We start from the raw sequence: 10,000 nt of genomic DNA, 5'->3' as shown, positions 1-10,000 counted from the left end.
GATGACTAAAACTCTAGATGACCGAAAAACTGGATGACGGTGAGGTAGGCGGAGCAACAAAGGCAAAAGAAACGTTTGAACAGCATCCACCAATCAAAGCCACTCGTCTCCTTCCCTTCTGTCCGCTGGGAGCATTGTGGCGCCCTTTGACTGCGAGTGGCAGGGTGGGTGCGCTTGGGGGTGTGGGTGTGAGCGTGGAGTGGAGGAAGGGGAGAGTTGAGAGAGAGAGAGTGAGACTGGCAGGAAAGGAAGCATACAAAAGAAGTGGGGAGTGAGGCGTGCTTGGAAGGGACGTGGGTGGTGAAGTGGAGGTGTGAGGACTTGGAGGCGTAGGTGAGTTGAGGGGTAACTGAGGTGGAGAGGCCAAGGAGAGTGTCAGGGAGAGAGAGAGAGAGAGAGAGAGAGAGAGAGAGAGAGAGAGAGAGAGAGAGAGAGAGAGAGAGAGAGAGAGAGAGAGAGAGAGAGAGAGAGAGGAGGGAGGAGGGGGCGGAGGAGAGGAGAGGAGAGGAGAGGAGAGGAGGAGGAGGAGGAGGAAGAACAAGAACAAGAACAAGAACATGAACAAGAAGACAAGACAAAACGAGGAGAGAAGAGGAAAGGAGGAGGAGGAGGAGGAAGAGGAGGAAGAACAAGAACAAGAACAAGAACATGAACAAGAAGAAAAGGAGGAAAGGAAGTGAAAAGAAATGGATGATAAAGTAAGTAATAAAAAATGTGTGTGTGTGTGTGTGTGTGTGTGTGTGTGTGTGTGTGTGTGTGTGTGTGTCTGCAGAAAGTATGGAAGAACGTACATCAGTGTGCATCCGCTTAATATACATGGAAGAGTCGGAATCTGTATGGAGGAGCCCACTAAGTCTTGAGGGTTGGGGCGAAGCGAAGTTACAAAAGGGGATGGAGAATGCAAACAGGAGTCGCAGAATGGGGGTAAGCTTAAGAGAAACGTGGGACCATGTCAAAGGATGTGCAAGGGAGAGTATGAAGGAGCGCCATGGTAGGAGTGTCAAAAAGGGCAGGGAACTGGAAAAGATGCTGAGGGTGGGCGTGTGTGGGTGAGAGGCAAGGGCATACGGGCGTCTTGGGAGTGTGGGTGGAGGGAGTGAGAGTGGAGAGAAGGAGACGAAAAATGATTTGGGGTTACTTGTGAGAAGATTTTGAATTTTACAGAGTCAGGTGGAAGTAAGAAAAAAAAGGGAGTTTTTATTACTGTTGGAGAAAACATGGTAAAATATTCTCTCTCTCTCTCTCTCTCTCTCTCTCTCTCTCTCTCTCTCTCTCTCTCTCTCTCTCTCTCTCTCTCTCTCTCTCTCTCTCTCTCTCTCTACTAATTAATTTGATTTGGATTTTTTTCCCAAAAATAAACGTGCATTGAGACCAGAGAGAGAGAGAGAGAGAGAGAGAGAGAGAGAGAGAGAGAGAGAGAGAGAGAGAGAGAGACAGAGAGAGAGAGTCTTACCACCCAACACAGTTGGCGTGACATCTGGCAAAGTCTGATAAGGACCTGAATTTATCTCAGAATAAAACTTTTTTCGCTTTCTCTTTCTCTCTCTCTCTCTCTCTCTCTCTCTCTCTCTCTCTCTCTCTCTCTCTCTCTCTCTCTCTCTCTCTCTCTCATTGTTTATAGCAACAACAACACAAAAACACTAGTAGTAGTAGTAGTAGTAGTAGTAGTAGTAGTAGTAGTAGTAGTAGTAGTAGTAGATGTAGTAGTAGATGTAGCAGTAGAAGGAGTAGTAGTAGTAGTAGTAGTAGTAGTAATAATGTTGATGATGATGATGATAATAGAATAATAATAACAATAATAATAATAATAATAATAATAATAATAATAATAATAATAAAAATAATAATAATAATAATAATAATAATAATAATAATAATAATAATAATAATAATAATAATAATAGTAATAATAATTGGTAATAATCATAATAATAAAAAATAATCATAAGGATCATAATAATTACGGTAATGTTAGCTAATAACACTAAAAACGATAACTACAACAATGAAATCATTATTATTATCATTTTTATCACCATCCCCAGTATCATCATTAGTATAACACATTGTCTAATCACATGCCATAATCCGTTACACACACACACACACACACACACACACACACACACACACACACACACATACACACACAAACACACGAGTCAACACTGCTATGAGAGTATATAATGACACTTTTTTTTCCGAGCCCCAAAACAAGCTGATGAGTGATTATACTCTCATCAAACGCGCTTTTTGTTCCTCTCATCTAAATCCGGTGCGGTGTCAGGACGGGAAAGGGAATGCCCGAGTGTAATCTGGCCTTCTGTAATCGCATGTCGACGCGAGGAGGAGCACCACAAAGGCTGAAGTGTGAAATGATGAGAAGAGTGACTTTATTGACAATGGTTCTCTCTACTAAGTACAATGGATTATATATATTCTCTCTCTCTCTCTCTCTCTCTCTCTCTCTCTCTCTCTCTCTCTCTCTCTCTCTCTCTCTCTCTCTCTCTCATGCGTGTGATATCGTTAGCGTTTATTTGCTCACCTGTTTCTGTTTTCGCGAATGTATGCATTTCTTTTTAATACACATGTACGTATAGAAGTGTTTCATCCACACCTTTTTTTCCCGCTTTTTATTTTACAGAATCTGGTTTGGTTTTCATTTTTCTCCCTTTTAATCTCTGAAGCATTTTTTTTTACTCATCTACAAAGAATTATTCATACGTACAAAAGGACTTCAAAGCTCTCTCTCTCTCTCTCTCTCTCTCTCTCTCTCTCTCTCTCTCTCTCTCTCTCTCTCTCTCTCTCTCTCTCTCTCTCTCTCTCTCTCTCTCCGTAATTCTCAGCTTTGACCGTAAACGCACGTGAAAATAAATCCTTTCCCTGCATTTTTCATATCTAGTTCTACTCAAACACTAAAATCTCTCCATATACGTACATACATCGGGATAGAAACACGACTGCAAAAAGTCTATAAAAAGCAAAAACAATATTACCATCAAATAAATCTTCACCGGAACCAAAATAAATAACCGAAACTTTTTATAACAACCTTCAAAAAATATATGTAGTGAGAAATGTATGTAGAGAGAGAGAGAGAGAGAGAGAGAGAGAGAGAGAGAGAGAGAGAGAGAGAGAGAGAGAGAGAGAAAAGGGGGACAGAGATATGGAATGGAATAAAGAAAAAAAAAAGAAGGGAAAACCGTCGCTCAATCTCACAGACCTTGACGGTAAATTGTAAACATCCCTCTGTCATTATTTAGCACCTGAGTTTAATTACCGTGTCGGGCATGCAGCTCTGATATGCAAATGGAGTTTATTGTATTCATGCATAACATTTACATCTTTTGACGATTTCATGGGACAGGGAGATGGCGCTTTAATACGATGCACTGCCCACGTCAAAACATCATCAAACGTCACTGATGTTTGATGATGATGTTTTTTTTTTCGCAGTATTTTCTCTATTCTCCCCGTTTTTTTTTTTTTTGTTATTTTTTTTTACCGTCGAATTTGAATTTGATATACATGCATACAATACGTGTTTGTGTTTTTCCCCGTTTGTTCTCTGTGTGTGTGTGTGTGTGTGTGTGTGTGTGTGTGTGTGTGTGTGTGTGTGTGTGTGTGTGTGTGTGTGTGCTTACAATTTCTAAACGAGATCAGTAATTATGTGTTGCATAAAAAGAGTATGTTTGGAAATGTGTGTGTGTGTGTGTGTGTGTGTGTGTGTGTGTGTGTGTGTGTGTGTGTGTGTGTGTGTGTGTGTGTGTGTGTGTGTGTGTGTGTGGTTTTTGCCTTTGTTATATTTTGTTTTTGTTTCCCCGGCCTGAATTTTGTTTCATATGTTATTTAGCAAATGTATGAAATATGCACTGTTGGAAAAAAAAAATGCAACAACATAAAAAAATAAAGAGAAAAAGAGTGATAGTGGTTTTTCATGTCATTCTTTTTATGATAACAATTATTATCATTATTATTATTATTTCTGTTCTCATTATGAATTCGGAAACTAGTTCACTGGAGGGGAATTTCGGTTACTGAAAAATCGCATATACTGAAAATATTCATGTCCCTTTCATCATTTCGCGTGTGGCTATTTTTTAGCGGAATTTTTAATTTACTTTTGACCTCATCCCCCTCATAGCACAGAACCCTATTGTGTTGCGATAGTGGTCCGGATACTAGACAGATAGATAGATTGATTGACTGATTGATAGATAGATAAATAGATAGGTAGATAAATTGTTAAACAGACAGATAGCCAGACAGTCAGACAGATAGATAGTAGGCAGGAAGGTAGATAGATTGTTAGGTAGTTGGATAGATAGATAGATAAACAGGTGGCCATATAGATAGATAGATTGTTAGGTAGTTGGATAGATAGATAAATACATAGGTGATCATATAGATAGATAGATCGACCGGTAGTTGTATAGATAGATACACAGATGGACATATAGATAGATAGAACTGATAGATATACTGACTAGATGATATTCATAAATAAGCAGATAAATATAGACAGACAGATAGATAGATCGATCGATACTTACACAGAGAGGATGATAAACAAAAATAATAATTGAGATATTCAGAAGTGGTTAAATAGAAAAAAAATAAATAAAATAGATAAAAAAAACATACGTAAACATTCATACACACCACCACCACCACCACCAACAACAACAGCAACACCACCACCAACAACAACAACAGCAACACCACCACCAACACCAGCTACTACTACCACAACTACAACCATCAACGTACTACCTCAACTGTCCTACCTAACTACAATTATACTAATGCAATTCCCTGGCCATCGCGTGTCTTAATGGACCTGAGCATCACGACTCGGCACCCGCGCATAAGGAACCGAAGGGAGAGAGCAACAGGAGGGAGGAAGGAAAGGGAAATGCAGCGTTCCCTTGTCAAAATTTACTCGTAGTCCCCCCTTGTTTTCTGAACGTCGTAGGAACATCAACAAAAAACGGATGAGGGGTACGTTTTCTTTTCACTGTGTACTGGGAGTCATGTCCAGAGAGAGAGAGAGAGAGAGATAGAGAGAGAGATTATGCGCATATTACTATCTCTATTACATATTCAGTGTAAACAGGGACACATTAGACGTCAAATTACCCATAAATCTTGTCCGATATGCAGTTTTAATTGAGTAAATCTTTTTATAGGCTAAACTCTATTAATCTCTCTCTCTCTCTCTCTCTCTCTCTCTCTCTCTCTCTCTCTCTCTCTCTCTCTCTCTCTCTCTCTCTCTCTCTCTCCATTTAACATGGAACCTTCTGCTGTCTCTTGTTCTTAAAGTTGAAATCCTCTCCAGCCTCTCCTTGGGGGCGGATGCAGTGTGTTGGTATTAGCAGTGTTGGTGCAGTGGCTTGGGAGCGGGAAGGCAACTTTGTTCTGGTGGTGCATTAAAGCCAACACGTGTATATGTATGTAAGGAACGTCTGTGGAGCTGAGTTGATGCCGTGGTGGTGTCTTGTCAACGAGTGAAGAGGTGCTGGAGGAGTGGTGACGTTTAAATGGACTGTTTGGATGATGTTTGTATTGTGTGGTATGTAAAGAGTAACAGAATAGCAACACTGGGGATAGTGAAAGATGGCTTGGCAGGCAGATGAGTGGATGCAGAAAGAGAAGGATTTTTACTAATGATAAGCTGGAATGGACGTGTAGTCCACATAATGGGTGGAGATTGAACCGAGATCTTTATCCTGCAGTGTAGTCGTAGTGATATGATGGTGGATGGTGCTGCATGTTAAGTATATTAAGACCATGTGTGTTTTTGTAAAGTGTAAAAAGTCGTGCACCTACAGCAGCGTAGTCATAAGTTCATGGTTCATTAATGACTGTCACCCTCAGTAAACAACCCGCCCGCCAGGCTGCTAAAACCACCCACCCTGTCTCACTTCCCTCTCTCCTTCCCCCAAGTAATCACTAAAAACCCCACTACGCCTTACCTCACCACACTTTTTCTCGGCGGCTCTGTGAAAGGCGTCCCATCTTGGAATAGCCTTAGACGATTCTAAAGAAGCAGATCTCACACGATTAAGGTATTGATACGAGTCACTGCCACTGACAATAGTACTAGCGAGAGGACTGCCTGAGTGGCCCGTGGGTGGTTACTGCCTGCCTGCCTGCCTGCCATCTAGCGGATCAACGGGAAGCACACTCTCAAGAGTCATTTCATATCATCTCAGTTTCTTTGCTTGAGTATTGAAAAGATATATGTGTTTGGTAGAGAACGTTGCTGTCAAAGGTTGCTGTCGCTTTATTTCTCATACCGACTGTTTTCAGCAAAGCCTCAGTGATCAAAATAAATCCACACACAAGCAGAAAATTAAAGAACTTTTCGTTTATTTGATCCAGGTCTTGACAAAAGTTACTATAAATGCATAACATTGTACAGGTAAATACGCATATATGATATATGTATAGATAAGTGTCCTCAGTATTGTATTTGTTTTTAAAAAAAAGTGAAGAAAAGCAGGAAGATAAGTAGCGCCCGTATGCTAGGGGTTGAGCAAGACAGAGCTCGTTGTATATCTTTACCATACAGCATGAACCCTCACAGTATCCATCTTGCTGACGTGAACGCAACACCCTAATGATGATGAGTTAGTGCAGCTGTACACAGGCGAGCACCGTCCCCTCCACCAGTGTGTGTTTAGAAGCAAGGCGGCGGGATAAGGCGTCCTCTTTAGCGTGTTGTCATATACTTTCTGCTAGTGTTTGATGGTATCTAGTATAATATTACTCTCTCTCTCTCTCTCTCTCTCTCTCTCTCTCTCTCTCTCTCTCTCTCTCTCTCTCTCTCTCTCTCTCTTAATATAAAAAACCGTAATACTCCAATCATTTTTCTTTATTATTCCATAATGTTAAAGACTAGATATATGATAATTAAAAAAAATGGATGAAACTCGAATTACAACAATCATTAAAAATACTGAGGTACGTACATTAACAAAAAAGCTTCCATGAGAACCCTCGTTTCCCCTAAGCACCCATTGTACCTTTTTGAATGACGCCAGGTTTGTCCGAAGTACGGCAGCAGTGTATATTCAAGGGAAATATTATAAAGTGATTGTACTGTAGCTCCTTTTTTCCACATTTATTCTATGCCTGGCGCTGATAAGAGTGTGCGTGGGCTGGTAATACTGGTAACGAGTGTGTTAGTGGTGGAGGGGGAGGAGGCATCCGTAGAGGAGGTAGGATGGGGTCTGGTCGTGGGGATGTGGTAATAATATTGGTTGTATGTAGTGTTGGTGGCGCTGTTGTGTTGGTGGTGGTAAAGGTAGTGGTGGTGAAGTGGCAATAGTGTGCAGAGTGTTACGGACTTTCACGTTAACTTTTTGCATATAAGAATTCATATATGCATATACAGTAACTTTTGTTTAAGACTTGGAGCAAACAGACTAAAAGTCCGTCAACTTGTGCTGCCTGTCTGTGGATTCATTTCGGCAGTTGACGCTTTAGCGAAAGCACGCCAGGGTACGAAAATGATGACAGCAGTTAGTTCTCTATCAACCATATACATTTTGTTTTATCACTTCTACAAGAAAATGCATGATAATGCATAGGCTATTCATTTTCCCATTCCTTGCTGCCTATCCATGAATTAATTTCGGTAGCCAATGTTTTACCGAAAAGAATCAAAGGAACAATAGCATGATGACGATAACGTCCCACAAAAAAAAAAAAAAAAACGATATATATATATATATATATATATATATATATATATATATATATATATATATATATATATATATATATATATATATATATATATATTTTATTTTATTTATTTATTTTTTTTTGGTTGCCCTTGGCCAGTGTCCTTCCTACATAAAAAAAATTATATATATATATATATATATATATATATATATATATATATATATATATATATATATATATATATATATATATATATATATATATATATATATATATGTAATCAAATCAACGAAAATATTGTATTATTTATTCATTCATTCATTTATTTCTCCATTTATTGCCTGTCTATGGATTCATCTCGGTACCCTGACTTTTTACCGAAAACAACCGGAAGGACAAACATGATAAACAATGTCCTAGAACCTAACTAGAGTGTCATCCGTTACAGCACATAAAATAATTTACTAATACATATTCGTTATTTTTTTTTTTGGAGCACAGTGAAAACAGCTAATTATTATAAACATGCTGGTCTCTGGCACTCTCTGCGCCGCTAGATGGCAAGCTGAGGGAATGAAGAATCTCAAGTCTTGACGTCATCTGTGTCCGCGCAGGTGTTTGAGTGACCAGTAATAGTTCGCGTGATAATCGTGTGTGATCTGCCTCTTGATAATCGTTCGTGGCTCTTCCAGGATGGGACGCCCTTCACGACGCCTCCAAGACACACCAGGCAAGTCTATGAGAGGCTTGGAGTGGAAAGAAAGTGGTGAAGGAAGGAAGGGAAGCGAGGAGGCGCGGGGTGGTGGTGGCGAACTGTCTGGCGGGCTGGCGGGTTGTTTACTTGAGGTTGACAGTCATTAATGAACCATGCACGTGTTGATCATTGTTCAGGCGCGGCGGGGAACATTGTTTTGTTTATCTTGGTACAGTTATGGTGCCGCAAACGAGTCTCGGAGGCGTGGTAGTGGCAGCGGCAGTGGTCGGTCGGGCGGGTGTCTGGCTGTCCTGACGGTGGCGGTGGTGAAGGCGGTTGAGTCAGACGCTGCATACACACACACATAGCCCCGTTTTAATGCACTCCCCATCAGCAAGCACCGTCCTGTTGTTGGAGGTGTTTTTTCTGTATTTACTTCGAGAATGCTTCGTTATGTATGTATTTGCTCGGCATAATAATTACTGTATAATTGTAGAAAATTTACACGGCTCTGGGATAATACTCCGGGTCCAGCACAGCCTCGCCTCGCCGCCGCGCCGGGAACATCCTACTCCACTCCGCCGCTGCTCCAGAGTTGCGCTGTAAAATATTCGCATGTATTTCATTTGCATGTAATTCGTTCCCTCGTGTTGCCTGTTGTTAATTTGACTTTAATAACGAATGTGATTTGAATTCGTAACGATACGCATCATATGTATGTATATATATATTTTTAGTTGTAATGGTGAACGTAACGACAGTAATAGTCACCGTAATAATAATAATAATAATAATAATAATAATAATAATAATAATGCTGATAGGCAGGGTGTTAGGAAGGGCGGAACGAACAGCTGTGTTTCTCTCTCTCTCTCTCTCTCTCTCTCTCTCTCTCTCTCTCTCTCTCTCTCTCTCTCTCTCTCTCTCTCTCTCTCTCTCTCTCTCTCTCTCTCTCTCTCTCTCTTGCCACTCACCTTGTCAGCCATCCTTGCACTGACGCTGTACCTACATTTGTGTGCATGTATACCTGTGTGTGTGTGTGTGTGTGTGTGTGTGTGTGTGTGTGTGTGTGTGTGTGTGTGTGTGTGTGTGTGTGAGAGATAGAAAAAAGTGCGTTTATGAATCTCTGTGTCTTTCCTACGTACGTTTATGAGGTTATTTTCTCTCTCTCTCTCTCTCTCTCTCTCTCTCTCTCTCTCTCTCTCTCTCTCTCTCTCTCTCTCTCTCTCTCTCTCTCTCTCTCTCTCTCTCTCTCTCTCTCTCTCTCTCACAGCAGGGGGTAAGGGGGCCGCTGGGGTGTGTGAATGAAAGGCCCTGCACCCCACCACCACCATCACCACCACCACCACCACTGGCAGGCGACCTTGGAGGGGGAAAGAGAGACGAGGGGGGTGAAGGGAAACACACCTACACCCCCCGACCACCAATTCCCCATTCACTATACCCTACCCCACTGAAATTCTGCCCTCTCTCTCTCCTCCGTAGGGGCCGACTCTTCGCTCCATCGACCCCCTCCTCCTCTAGCCTCGCCACGTCCCCTTGCTCTCTTCCTCTTCCTCCTGATGCCCCACTCTTGCCCTCTCTAGCCCAAGGGAGGGGAGAGCCGCCCCA

General features: G+C 41.3%; 1 long non-coding RNA gene across 1 annotated transcript in view; it reads right to left on the bottom strand.

The window, feature by feature from the left end:
- The window catches only part of LOC135100501 (uncharacterized), a 126,633-nt gene extending 120,011 nt beyond the window's left edge, over window positions 1-6,622 (bottom strand). The window contains exon 1 of the long non-coding RNA XR_010268739.1: window positions 5,976-6,622. This is a non-coding gene — a long non-coding RNA (uncharacterized LOC135100501). The remainder of the gene's footprint in view (window positions 1-5,975) is intronic.
- Window positions 6,623-10,000: the final 3,378 nt, after the last annotated feature.

The sequence above is a fragment of the Scylla paramamosain genome, chromosome 5 (genome assembly GCF_035594125.1).
Source record: "Scylla paramamosain isolate STU-SP2022 chromosome 5, ASM3559412v1, whole genome shotgun sequence".
In the NCBI taxonomy this organism is placed as follows: Eukaryota; Metazoa; Arthropoda; class Malacostraca; order Decapoda; family Portunidae; genus Scylla; species Scylla paramamosain.
Note: the sequence above shows the minus strand (reverse complement) of the source record. Positions and strands in the feature narration are given on the sequence as shown.